Source organism: Xyrauchen texanus, chromosome 26 (genome assembly GCF_025860055.1).
Source record: "Xyrauchen texanus isolate HMW12.3.18 chromosome 26, RBS_HiC_50CHRs, whole genome shotgun sequence".
Lineage (NCBI taxonomy): Eukaryota > Metazoa > Chordata > Actinopteri > Cypriniformes > Catostomidae > Xyrauchen > Xyrauchen texanus.
The window spans coordinates 19,570,957-19,586,112 of NC_068301.1; positions in this window are offsets into that span (position 1 = coordinate 19,570,957).

Below are 15,156 nucleotides of genomic sequence, written 5' to 3' on the forward strand. Positions count from 1 at the left end.
AAGTGTCCTTGGGCAAGACACTGAACCCAAAGTTGCTCCCAATGGCAGCTCTGCCATCATTGGTGTATGAGTATGAGTGTGTGTGTTTGTGAATGGGTGATTGGGACACAGTGTAAAGCACTTTGGTAACCTATAAGGTTAAAAAAGCGCTATATAAGGGCAGACCATTTACCATTGTGCAATATGACCTTATTATGACCTTATTGCAATAGAAAATGTATTAAATGTGTAATAGAATAGATAAAATCAACAGTCCTCTCCCTGTTACTCTTGATCTTCATCAACACCCAAATACACCACCTAGTGATATAGAATAGTAGCAGCAAGTACAGATTGTGCATGAGCACTCTACTACAACCTACTGTGCAAGGTTGCATTTCCATGTTAACTAGTGATATTATCGGCCGATATGAACCTTTCACACATATATATTAGTATCGGCGTATGTTTACCGATATGCGCAGATATGAAAACTTTTTTCAGAACATATAATGCAGTAAACAATGCTTTAGATGTGGTGACATAACGTAGTCCAGCAGAGCACACTCTGTCTCCATTGTTTACAGAGTTGAGCTGATTGTGGCTCTGCAGACAGGGCGGAGTTAAGTGGTGTCTTCTCTGTAAGTTGCAAACTAGTTTGTGAAATACATACTGGAAAGTTAATAAACAATGACCCAATATTTTTCCCTTTTTAATATAACTAATATAATGTTAACCCTATCCCTGACAACCATGTCACTCATGTCTGTTTGCTGTTAGCCAGCTATAGTTTGTCAGTGCAGTAAGTAATGTAACAGATTTAAAGGTAAATAGAGCATCTTTTTGCAGCACAGCAGACAACGATGCGGTGGTGGATTGTGTCTGTTGAGTGTTGATTTCACACTACGCTGTTACATAGTTGATGAGATGCAATGCTGGTCCATCTTATACTCTCTGTGACAATGAGCTTATAGCGAACTAGCTAACCATGTAGTTACTTTCATTGCTTGTTAGCTGAGTGGAAGCTAATGTGTAAACATGTATTCACCAAACTGTTTTGTTCAGGATTTGCAGTTTGGTACCCCCACTCAACCGAACAATTACAGTCATTGCATTTATGAAATATAATATTTAAAAGTCTGGCTTATCAGTTTCCCCTGAACTTGTACAGTAAAATATGATGTAACACTGCTGCCGCTGTTTTTTTCTGGTCTCTTCAGGTGTAAATGCTTCTTGTTTTACAACCTGCCAATAATTGACAGGTAGTATTAATATAAACAGTACTGATGTTTATTTATCTATTGATTTTATTTGAATGTATTCTTTATTTAAATGTTCAACAACTGTCTGACACTAAACATACAGTACTATTCTTTATTTTATTCCTTTGTATAGTCATATCGGTGCAAAACCGGTGAACAATCCACATAGAAAAGGTCTGTTTTCATTCCAGCTCAAAAATTAACTATATCGGCCACCATATCAGTAATTGGGTAATTTTCCCCCTCTAGAATCGGTATCGGTTTTTGTTTTTTCAATTAAAGTTTTCACAAATTAATTATACAACCATATAAAATTGCACCCCCAAAAAAGTAAGCACTTTTAATGCAATGTTTATTTTACAATTTGTCCAATTCCGCATGATTTTTTTTCTCAAAGATAGTAGTCATTAAAATATTTCCATAGATTTGTTGTTTCTTTATTGTTATTCTTTTTGTTTTGCAACTCTCTCTTTAATCTGATTATTTTGTGATTCAAATTCCAGTGATCGGCCAATACAGTGGCCAGAAATAAAGCAGGCAGTTTGTGTGTGTGTACTATATGTGTATTTGCATTCTCAGGCAGATTAATGTGTCTGTCTGCTCAGTGTTTTGGCCCATTGTTTGCGCTGGGCTCTTTCTCCTACAGAGAGAGGCATGTGCTGATGGAAATGAATGAGTATTGTTGAGAGTTATCTGTTATGTGGTGACACTGCATCATTACGTGGGCTCTGCCATGAAGCTTCTGTGAAGTTCGGCCAGCCTGAGGGGACAGGCAAATTAGAAAACACATACAGTGTCGCTGTTTTGTTTTACAGTGAAACAAAACAACAAGACAAAAAAATTGCAGGAATAATAATTACACATGTCCTTATGACCAATGTTGAACTCTAGCAAAGGCTATAGAATCAGACTGACAATAAACTGCATAAACATCAAAAACATTCACACAGGTGCATTTTGTTTCCCCTTTTTTAACCATCAGCAGTTTTCTAGTCCCACAGAGCCAGACTTTTGACTTTTGGCAAAGTAGATTATTCTGATTAAGAACTGCACACAGGCAGGACAGCCTGCTTAGACAGTTTATGGGTAGGTTCTGAAATTGAACTGAAATTTGAAATTGAATGGTAAAAGCCCTGTATTACTGAGTCTGGCCTGGAGATAATTAGGAATGCACCTGCACTTACATTTATACTGTGCACCCATAAGGCTTGTTTGCATGGTGGATGAGAGAAGTATACCAGGCCCTATCAAATGTGTCTTTCGCCAGGATGAGGCGAAAATGTGGTTGCCAGTCAACCTGGCAACCACATACTGTAACAATGTGTCAAAAACGCAAAGCTAAGCAAATATAACACTTTATCAACCACTAGAAAACAAGTTTAGCTTCTGCAAAGACCATTCACATCATAAAATATTAAAAATAAATATTGTTGGACATTTTTGAGTGCTGGTAATTATTCATACACATCATATCTTGTTCAAATGTAAAATGTAAATGCATGTGATTGACTTTAATATGAACAGGTTTCCTGGAAAGGCGGGAGACTGATCGCACATAACTTAATTATTTCACAGCTTTCAGTATGTTTAAGCCTAATCTTATAAACTTAATTAGTCAAAAAAATGTGTAACTCACACGAGCAGTTTCTTGTCTTCCCAAGAGGAGACAGACGATGGAACACGTAATCTGGCACGCTCTTTGTGTGCCAGATGTGATTTTGATTCATATTCGTGATTCGCAAAATGAATAATTCAGACTGCTTTTTGAATCTTTTCGTTCAGTTTAAAGGAATCAAATGTAAAAGATTCGACTCTACTGATTCTTTCAACGAATCACACACCACTATTGCCGATCTGCAAAAGCATGTACTGCTGTTATTTTTTAATTTTTTTTAATTTTATGTGTTCAGTCGCACAAGTAACGAAAGGGTCTGGAGAAATGTAACGGAGTAAAAGTATCAATTCTCTCTACAAATTGTAGTAAAGTGAAAGTAAATGTCCAAAGAAATATTTATACTCAAAAGTACAAATATAAAAAAACTGTACTTAAGTACAGTAACAAAGTATTTGTACTTCATTACTATTCACCTCTATATGTTCTTCAGAGTGCGAACCCTTATACTTTTTGTGGCTGTTATTATTTCTGGATTCTGCATTTACAGTACATTCACAGAGTGTTACAGAGTGTGTAGTCTCCAAAACAAAATATTTTCCAATTATTTGTACAGCTTTTTAATTAATTTATTAAAATAAGTGTAATATTATCAAACTACTTTATCTTTGTGTCTGATTAAGAACAGACAGAACTGGAGATAAAAAGATAATGTACATAAAATTAACCATTATTGTAATTCTTCCAGTTGAAATTTGCATGGTATAAGCGGTATAATCCATGGCTAGGAGTGTGTTAAAGACTTTAATTAATTTAGCATCTTGGTTAATGGCCCTTTCCACTACTTTGCCGGTATTGGCAAAATCCAATATTGGTCGACCTCTAGTGTGTGGTCCCAAAAAAACTAATGTACATTTTCCAGTTAATCGTGCAGCTTTTTATTTAATTTACTCAAATAAGTGAAATATTTTAAAACTGAGAGCCTGTGAGAATGCTCTGAATTTAACAGATAGCTTTCTCCAAGTATGGACCCTTTCACAAACTGTGATGACTCATTTCCCCAATATTTACAAGCTAATACTAGAAACCTGTTTATATTTTAAATTTTTTTATTATTTGATGTAAAATTATAAGATAATACCTTATGTTTTATTACCCTGGTCCCTAGTGTTAATTAAAAAAAACTAGTTACCACTGTTTCAATGGGGTTTCTAATACAACTGCTGAAATAGACTGATTAGTGGATTTTTTTCAACAGTAGCCTACTGACTATTTCACTGATATAACTCCGTAAGCAAAGCGAAATATACAGTAGTGCTTGAGAACATCTCATTTACATGCTACCAACAACCTCAAACAAAACCCTTAAATATACTTACTGATTCAATGCCATGAAATGTGAAACTTTGGCAAATCCAATGACCAATCATTGGAGCAGCCTTGTAAATTTAAATTGCCAACAACACTTGGTTTCCAGTGGACTAATAAAAGCCTGTGCTGAAGTTGCATAGCAACCAACCAATCAGATTGGTATAGGCAATTTTCAAAAGCATTTGCTTTTTTAGAGGGCAGTATACATCTTAAGGTCCATGAACAGCTTGTGGACAGTCTTTAGGGTTGCTTTCTGAAGCTGATACAATCAGTCTTGTAATAAAAGCTTGACATAAAGCTTGCTATGACCAATGCTCGATTACAGATGTCACTGAAAGGCATCCCTGTCCTTGTTGTTCTCAGTGGTATCAAATAAAAGAGGAGATCACTGCTAAATATCTGACTCTTGAATGAAGCCCTATTAAGTTCAGCTGTGGCTTTCACTGAATATAGAATGAGAGACTATGAGTCCCAGGTCTATTGCTGGCTTCATGCTCTGGGAATCATGGCATCACTGTGTTGTGTAGTTAACAGCTCAGCAAATGAACACATCTGCCATGCCTTGTAACTAATTGGGAAAAAGTGAGTGTGTGTATGTAAGCATTGACATTACATCCCTGAATGGCATCTAATAAAATAATTTATTCAGAATTTCCATTCTTACAGAAATGGTGGCTGGGTTGGCTTTTTAATTTGCTCTATTCATACTGATGCAGAGGATAGCACATACTTAACTTCTTGGTGTCTTTCTAAGTAACACAGATTACCATATTAGTCTTTCAAGGCAGAGGCTAAACCACATGTTCTGCTTCAGATATCCAACATTTGCCATTATAATACTAATGCTCAACATTCAAACAGATCTAAAAGTGGTTCTCACTGCACCATGTTTTTGAGCAGCTCTGTTATTTCTCAAGCTGAGCTGTATGAGAGTATGTATAGAGCTCAGTTGTTGTATGTGCATGTGTTTTTTCAATCACACCTTTTCTAATTGGGCCTAAAATGTGAAATCTGTGATCTTATTTGTTTACTCTATCAGTACACTTACAAAAAAGTTTTGTGGTGGTACCATTGTGCAACTTAAGTAATCAGGTGGTAATACCACGGAAATGGATACTTATTTTAATCATACAGTACTGTGCAAAAGTAAATGAGATTTGCAAATGCTGTTTAACCAGCTAAACTTGTTTAAGGTTTTGCCAAAAAGAGTTAATGATTCAGAGAATGGGTTTTAGTGTTTTAGTTACTTAGTTTTGTAGTCTTGAAAATGTTTTGTAATATTTTGAAAATTCATTTTCGTTTTTTTCAAATTAAGCTAGTATATATTTTCATTTGAATTAAAGCTGAAGTGTGTAATTTTTGCATCACTAGTGCTACCAAATGGAATTGCAAATATAAACATTGCTTTCAGACAGCCTTTCAAACACAATACACACATATATTCATTCCCCTACAAATGGCTTACTTAAATTCGTCTCTACATAATAAGCAGGGAATGGAGAAAGTATTTTTACAGAAAAGTTTTTTTTATTTTTTATTTCAGTGTTTTCATTTATCACCAACAATAATAACATTAGATTGCTGATGCAAAAATTGTGTGAGCCTGGCTAGATAAGTAGCTGTGTGTGTTTTTATGTATATGTGTGCAATTGTGCCGTGTAGTGTGGAGCAGAGCAGAGCAGGAGCGTGTCCGGAGCCAAAATGAATCCTGTCAGATCTCCAGTACACTACATATTGGGATTAATGACGGAGAATGTTCCAGCAGGAAGATCTTCACACCCACTCCATTATTAATACAGCATGCCAGCAAGAGAACACAGAGAATATGAGAGGCCAGTGCAAAAGAGAAGAGTAGAGAAGAGAAGAGAAGAGAAGAGAAGAGAAGAGAAGAGAAGAGAAGAGAAGAGAAGAGAAGAGAAGAGAAGAGAAGAGAAGAGAAGAAATTTGGCATAGAGATAGAAACAGAATGAGACATAATAAGAAAATCTGAAAAAGACAAAGACAAAGACAGAAATTAGCTGAATAATGCACTTGATATTTAGATATAGAGTAGGCCTACTCTATGTCTCTGGTCCAAAACCTAGTGATCTGCCTTGCTGTCTAGTGCCTACATAAGCTACCTTCTAAGTCAGCAACCGAACTGAGATCTTCATAAGTGACTATTTAAACGATGCAACATCCTTATGCAGTTTCATCATTATGAGATTCCCTTTATATCCTTTTTTGTCCTTCATGGGGAAGGCAATTCCAGAATGGAGGAAAAAGCTAAATAAATATTATGTTAAATAGTAATATAAATATATGTATGTAATCCATTCAATATCAAGAATTATCAATACAAATTGTTCAATCACTTTAAAAATTGAGAGAATTCACAAAACAGTTGAGACACTTTTGCGCAACATGGTTATAAATGGGGTGGTTATAGTCACTCCTCTTTGAGTCGACTGGCCTTGTGTGTTTTACCTTGCCCATGACCGACACTAACACTGCCTTAAATGAGCAATAAAGATACAAGGCTTTGATCTGATGGCCCTCACAGATACAGTTAAAAAGGAAAGAAGAGAAGAGGCTCTAAATATATTTCTGCTCTCACTCTTCCGTTGCTGGTATTGATCTACCAGTTATTACTCACTCTAGGGCTCATTTCTGTCATGATTGCATTCTCATTTCGGCAGCTGTTTCCCCCTGGCTTGGAAACCTCCACTCTCTCTCTCTCTCTCTCTCTCTCTCTCTCTCTCTCTCTCTCTCTCTCTCTCTCTCTCTCTCAAATGTGCACAAAAGTATGCCCAGAGGAACATTTTTATTGATAAGTGGTTGCTCTTTCATAGCTCAGGATACTTATTGATGTTCTCATGTGTGTTTAATTTAAGTATAAACTTTGTCTCAGCTGTTACCCTTAAATATTCTTAAGAATAAAAATGGAAACAAATGAGACAATCATTGAAATGCAGTAAGTTTTAAGAGCTATAAAATGAATGTGGATGGCAGAGCTCAGATAATTTGGTCTTGTAAGAATATGAAGATAATGAGTTCATATTGAAATCTCTGACATTTGATTGCAGCCCATAGTATCTTGGCAAATCTAAGAATAGTTTAAGACATTATTGAGATTTCTTCTGAAACACTAGAGGAGAAATATAACATTTCTAGAACTTCTAGAATTTCTAGACAGTGAGCACCCCACAAGCCTTGCTGTTTCAGAGATGCTCTGACCCAGTCGTCTGGCCATAACAATTTGACCATTTTCAAAGTCAATCAGGTCTTTACTCCTACCCAGTTCTCCTAAATTACTGATTGATTGCTTACATTTAATCTACCCAGACCTTGACATGTGATCTTGTTAGGAGATTATCAATGTTATTCTCTTCACCTGTGAGTGGTCAGAATGTTTTGGCTCATCAGTATATACAGTATTTAAGTGCCACATACTAATATTTCGAAGAACTCTTGGTTGGCAGTGCAACTCTATTAATAATAGTTAAAAATGTCATAGACAATTTACAGTACCTTTTGCTAACAATGCTTCATGTGCCTGTCTGTGTTATCACTGTTTGATTTAGAGACATACTGTATGGGAAGGATCCGAATGCTATAATAAAATCGCAAACTGTTGACATTATATTGCAAGAGGGAATGAAATCAATCACAGTGCTCTAGTTCAGCTCTGCTAACTCCTGAGCGTAATACCTGCACTTTTTGCACTTTTTTAATTTACCAATTCACATACGTAAATATGATTAATTAATTCCTTTAAAATCAAATTTCCATATCCAATTCAATATTTCAGTTTGTGTTAAACTTAAGTGACTAATTTCCTTACACCTAGACTGGAGGATTTTTTATTTTTTTTTTCATTTATTTATTTACTTATTATAAATAATGAAAGAAATATAGTATTTTAAAATGTTATCAAAAACATTCATCTTCTCCTAGCAATTAAATTGGTCAAACTATCTCATCTAAAAATATGGAACATAATGTAAATTATGCCTGTTAGTTTATTGCTATGTGAATTTGGAAACAGTTCTGTGAGATCATGAAGAGAGAGAAAGAGGGAGGTGTGTGTGTGTGTTAAGTGGCCCATGAGAGAATAAATGCATACTCATTTATAAGATGATATATGTTAGTCCTTATTTAGCAGTTGATGGGGTTTTGGACATCCGCAGCATTCAGTCAAGTATAACAAGTCTACTGATTGAAGAGTTTTCTCCCGACAGAATCTATAACAGATTCTCAGTTTGAATGATGTGTGTATGAGCTATTTAAATATTGATGGGGCAAATCTCTTGCTGGTTTACACAGAGCCCAGTTCCGCTTATTTGCATCCAGTTTTATTTATGTATGAACAAATATGATTTACTAATTCTGCACCTCATCTCGGAGCACATTTCCACAGAATTCTAACTACTGCGACTTGCCAGTCTAATTTACCCAAAAATGAAACATGATAAATAATGTTGAACAGTGTCGTGGGAGGGTAGACAAATGTGACTACTTGTGATTGATTTATATATTTTAATTTATGTGCATGTGATTGTGTTTGAGTGCACATTTGTGTGTGTGTGTGTGTGTGTGTGTGTGTGTGTGGCGGACATTTATTTTAGGTTTTCAAACTGGTAATTACTAGGGTATTATGCTATAATTGTGGTTTATGAGGACATTTCTAGTATTCCCATAATTGGCTTAAAAATATACTAAACTATGTTTGCTTGAAATTGTAAAAATGCTGAAAGTTTTTGTGAGGGTTAAGGTTAGGGGATATCATCTGTTGGATATTTAGGGGTTGATGAATTTATACGGGAACCATTAACGTGGCCATCTTCTAACACCAATATATGTAAGGGAATTTAGGGTCTTGAAATATGTGAGCTATGAACTGAATTAAACTGTCCTTACTGTACATTATTAGGTAATGAAATGTATAATGGAATTAGTCACGTTCAACATCCATTATAAATTATATATATATATAAAGGGAATATAAATTCTCCACCATTAAAATCGTAATACAACGTCTTGTTGTATCCGCTCACAATTTCTACTGTAAAGAATTAGCTTTAATAAGTGAATTATGATTAATTAAATTATTGGAGTGATATTATTCTCATGGCTTATTGAAAATAATATCAAATGTATTTAGGCACTGCTTTGAAGCAAAATCTTTTAGAAACAGGGATAAGATTATTTATCAAAATATACCAAAGTCAATCATCTCTGAATACAGACAAACTTTATTGGTATTCTAAACATAAATCTAATCTAACACATATATATATACACATGAGACAGGTTGGTGAAAAGAGTGACAGAATGTGAAATAAATGATCAATACAGTGAAAATGAACTTTATGGAGTCTGTTGACAATACCTTAAGAACCATTTAACCTTATTTGAGTCTACATCGATTTGCTATCAGATTACCCAAAGTATTTAACTAATACACCAGCATTTTGAGCACAATATTGGAGATGTACTTGCGTGTTGTGGTGTTTCCTTGCATTCTTTGTGTTGCTTGGTTCTTGGCTCTTGGTCAAAAGTTTGTTCTGTCAATGTTTTGGACCTCTGTAAGATTGGTAGTTATTGTCTGTATGAATGATAAGGTTGACTTCTCATGGACCATAGAGAGTGAGAGGCTTCCTCGGGACTTTGGGTCCCGAGCTTCCTTGGACCTCACATGGCATGGGTCTGGTTCCGACGAGATCCAGAGAAGACGACGAGGGAAGAGTCAGAGCGAAGTCTGAGCAGTCAGCAGAGCAGGAGAGACAAGCATGGAGGGAAGACGACAAGAGAGAAGACTGAAGAGAGTGTGTTCTTCCTGTTTGGAAAAATTTGAACTAAAATTGTCAGCATCCCCAAAGGTGTCCTGCGCCAATCAGAAGTGACTTTGAGTCACATGGTGAACTGGGCTGTCTTTTCTGACAGTTGATTTATGGTCCTTTGTTTCAGATTCTTACAAATTTCCTGCTCAAAAATAGTGCATATTTAATCATGAACTTTTATATAATGATTATGTACAAGAGACATGATATTCATTGTCATCAGCATCCTCCATGTAACTAAGCAAGCATTTGCGTACCAAATTTGACATTCTTTCATTAATATTGTACGTGTAGGTAACAAAACATGAAAATCCTTGGTTACAAATCATACTGGTTAATTCCTTTGTTATACAGCATGGATAAAACATTGCACACATTTTAAAGAGGTACATCAGGCTATAATCATTTATTTGTCAGTTATACCACAGTTCAAAGCAATTTTCAGAATGACCTAGCAAGACTAGGTATTGTATAAATTGTGGATTTAAATGCATTCTGTACATTTTAGAAGGTTAAAGTACTGTGACTTTGTGTAGAATGTTCCTGGATTAAGATGAAATGTGTTAGTATTCGAGTTGTGCAATTCTGATGGTCTTTTGGAAACCTTTCAAAGAGAAGTCTGCTTTAACTCTGTGTGGAAGTTCTGAAGGTCGTGCTGAGGGGCCTTTCTGAGCAATGTTGATGCCTGGGCCGCTTAATTTATGACGGTGAAGAATTCCAGGATCGCAAAGGTTGGGTTTTTTCTAGATTCAAATCATGTCGTTTAAATTCTTCTGCATGTATAAAATTACTAATCTATAGTTTGTACAGTATAAAAATCATTATGTATGGAGAGTCCTTAAAAATATAGCTGCACCAACATGTGTGAAAAATTTTGCATAGTGAGGATGTCTTCATAAATAATAACATAAATAGTTTCCATTTATCACTTAATATCATACAAAGTCCAGTAAACCTAAATAAGCTAAATCAATATTCGGTGTGACCATCTTTACCTTTAAAATAGCCCCAATTATCCTAGGTACACCTGGACACCGTTTTTCTTGGTTGTTGGCAGATAGGATGTTTCAAGCTTCTTGGAGAATTCACCACAGTTCTTCTATCAGTTTAAACTCTCTAAACTGCTTCTATCCCTTTATGTAATCACAGACTGACACAATGTTCAGTGGGGGGCTTTGTGGAGGCCATGACATCTGTTGCGGGGCTCCCTGTTCTTCTATTCTAATCTTTTCTCTTTTCATAAGTAATGTTTGGGAGTCTAACATTTATATTTCTTATTAACACACTAAAGCCGAAGATATAAATAACACTCTAAAATCAAATGCTTTTGTGAAACATATTATGTTAAGACTTTTGCACAGTACTGTACATGTATATAATACATTGTGGGGACCATACGTCCCCACAAGGATAGCAGATCCTGAGATCACCTACCTTGTGGGGCCTAGCCAGTGGTTCCCACGAGGTGAATGATTTATTAAACATACTAAAATATGTTTTTTTTTAATGTAAAAATGTTAAAATGTTTCTTTGAGGGTTAGATTTAAGGGTAAAGTTAGGGTTAGGGGATAGAAATTATTATTAGATCTGTATAAAATCCATAAAATGCATGGAAGTCTATGGAGAGTCCCCACAATGATGAAAAAACAAGTTTGTGTGTGTGTGTGTGTGTGCGCGTGTCTTAAATTGTTAGTTTTTAGCTTTGATATTAGTTTTTGCACAAGCAATATCAAATATCAAATGAATATCACTTTGTTTCTTAGCTGATCTGACAGTCAAGTAAAAAGACTACCACAAGACACCTGTGTATGATTGTACTTAGCTATAGTTTGGGAACACATTTGAAATGCTCTTACTTTCTCTTTTAAACAAAGTCTAAAATGTGAAAATACTCTCTAGTACCACATACTTTGGAAAACAATGGTGTTAGGAAATGGAAAATTAAGTTTTCAACTGGAAATGTGTTGCATGTGTGGATTGGCCTGAGTGTTTGAGTGTGTGATTGATATAGTTGAAACCTTGATAGACTGCAAGAGGCCTCAATATCAGGACTGGTCAATGTTTTGGATACATTGTTTTGGGTCATTTTGATGATGGAATGTGGATCAAATGGATGTGGAATTTAGATCTAACTAACAGTAACTTGGAATTGGAAACAACGTTGGGCTTGCCATCTACACTGCATCTGTTTGAGCTGGTGGTGTGCATCAGGTGTATCAATACCCATGCCAGCCCTTTTTCTTGACTCCTTTATTACATTTTACTTGGCATTTTGTTAAGGAAACTGCTAGAATAGAGACTGTATTAGACAGGTATTATTTGTATACTGGCACCTGTTGCTTATTTGCAAGTTAGAATCTAGTGATATTCTAGATGCTATGAAATGTGTTTTCACACATTTCATAGCATGGCAACAATTTAACTGTGCAATGATAGATTAATATAGAACAAATCAATTTGCCTGAGGCAGGATACCTTGTGCATTTTGGGATAACTAAGTGGAAATAGATTGAAGAGATTAAGACACACCACAGAAAATTTAGATAGAAGTGTTGTATGCAGAACTAACAACACTGGCCCCTTCATTAATATTTCAGAGCTGATAAACAATATTTGTATTTGTTTAGTTTTCAGGAAGCTCCATCTGTCACTATAAGTGCCAATATATCAAGTGATCTGATTGCTTTTCAAATGTTATATGTTCTAGAATCCTGCCAATAAAGTGTGCTGAAAGAGAGAGAGAGAGATAAAGACTGGTGCTCCATCTCTCTGTGCACCGTCTGGGAGTCGCAGAGGAAGGCTAATGGTCTATCAGCTTCAATCCACATCCATCTACCATGACTCAGATCCAGAGGGGAATAACGGAATTTGGTGTCCCAGTTCAGACATCATCAACACAGCCATAATATATATATTTTTTGTGATCAGCGCCCACCTCTCGGCCCGGTACCATGTTACACTGGGTGTAAGAGGATAACTTGGAGAAACAGCACAGCAATAACCATATACCACTGATAATACAAAGGGTGGAATTCACTAAGAATGAATTGTGCCCAGTAAAAGCACTGTTTATTTGCATGTGCTGTTTGCTCTGGTTTAGCACCCAGTTTTATAAAGGAATTATGCAAATCAGGCAACGGCGCAGGCATGCCCACGAAATCTGTTTGTGAATGAAACGCAATCAATAATGAGCCTAATATATAGAAAGGAGGCAGGTTTGCACAGAAAATGGTGACAATGACATAATTTAAATACAGAAGATACAGGGCTATTTTAGCACTGATTGTGCCTGCTTCAACTAGATTGCAGGTGGTTAGTAAATAAGATGCAAGTGGCTGAAATACTATGCGCAAAAGTGGCAGAACCGTTTAGTGAATACACAGAAAATATTTGTGTAGACACAGGAGATGCCCTGTGTTCATTAAGTTATGAATTGGAAGTGGTGGAGAGACCTTGGTATCCATTTTATACAGGTTTTTCACACATTTCCTCTTCAGGTTAAAGCATGGTGACTTTGAAATGGAGAAAGTCTAAGCTGAGGGGGAGTCACATCTTGGGAATCAGTTCTAATCAGAATCAGTCACGCTGTACGCCATGGTTGTTTTTGATTTCTGTTCCCTTCCTTGCTTAAAATAAGGAGCGTGCCTTCAGGACCCTGTCGTGGCTTATAGGCCCACTAGAGAGAGGCCTGTTTCTCCTCCCTCTGCCCCTCAATGAACCTCATATCCCACCGCTGAACCCATGTGTTCTGCTGTAACAGGCATGGTGTTTGCACGTCAAGGCTTTATTTTTACTTTTGCCCACCCAGGCCTCAGGGGAAAATCCCTTTAAGGGTTTAGTGAAGGTGGGATCCCAAATTTGACAATAGCATGACCTGTAGTGCAGCACACATACACACAAACATACACATGTAAATAAATCGTCCATTCTGTACACACACAACCTAAGCTGCTTTTCAGATACTCTTCAATGAGAATACAATTTATTACAAAAAGAGGACTACAAAAACTTGCGCACATGCAAAACTGAGGCACTGAGGTGACATTTTCTGCAGCATTTGAAAGGAAAATACAAGTGTGTGCGCAGAACAAGGAACTGCAATTTACATATTTCCATTGATCATGGTATAAATAATGTTCCCCTTCTGTCACTCACTCGACGTTGTGTCGAATGAAGTGACACAAGGGGTCTTCCTGGGATGCCAAACGTACCTCTGAACCTGAGAAAAGGCCAATGTCAAGTTGGCAGACAGAATTTGCATGCCCGCCCGGACATACGGGTATAAAGGGAAGTGGGGCAGCGAGTGCTAGACAGAATTTTTCTGAATGGTTGTGCAACAAGCAAGCTGAAGTTCACCACTGTTTCACTCACTTCTGTCAGCGAGAAGCATTGCTGTTGGATCTACGGTGCGTTTCCAGCTGGCGTTCTCTCTCTCTGCACGCTGTGCAGTCTATGCCTCTGGGCGCTTCAACAGTGCTTTTCACTGTTAAAAGAGTGTCCTCCTCCTAAAAGAGTTTTGATTTTTCTAAAAGAATTTGAGTTTTCCACTCACACAAGAGCAATACACAACGGCGTTGAACATCCTTTTCAGGACGCATCTTTTTCAAGATGCCGTTCTGCCCCTGTGTTGTTCCTGGATGCGGTTGATTTCTCTCCAAGACTGACGGCCACATACACTGCCTCGTGTGATTGAGGACGACCCAGCTGGCGATGAAGGCGATATAGGGATAACGACGGCTCGGTTTCGCCGGGTAAATCCCCACGAACCACCCGCCCCCCAGGCTCGCTACCGTCCGAGCTCGGGATGAGTGCGGCTTGCCTCACAGCCAGCCGTCATTCTCCCTTGAGCCCCTGGACTTGGATGATGACATCGCCGCTGCATCGGAGAGCATCCAGGCGTCTGACGCGGAAGACTCGACTGGACTGATGTGGACACGCAGATGGCCGACATGCTTGCCTGGGCTGCCGTGAGCGTGGGCTTGTATTGGAACCCTCCGTCCTCCCCACAGCCTTCGCGGCTTGATGACTGGTACCTCCGCTCCAGCGCCCTTCACCAAGTTGATCCAGTGCGCCTTCTATCACAGGTTAGCCACCAACCGTCACTCCCTGG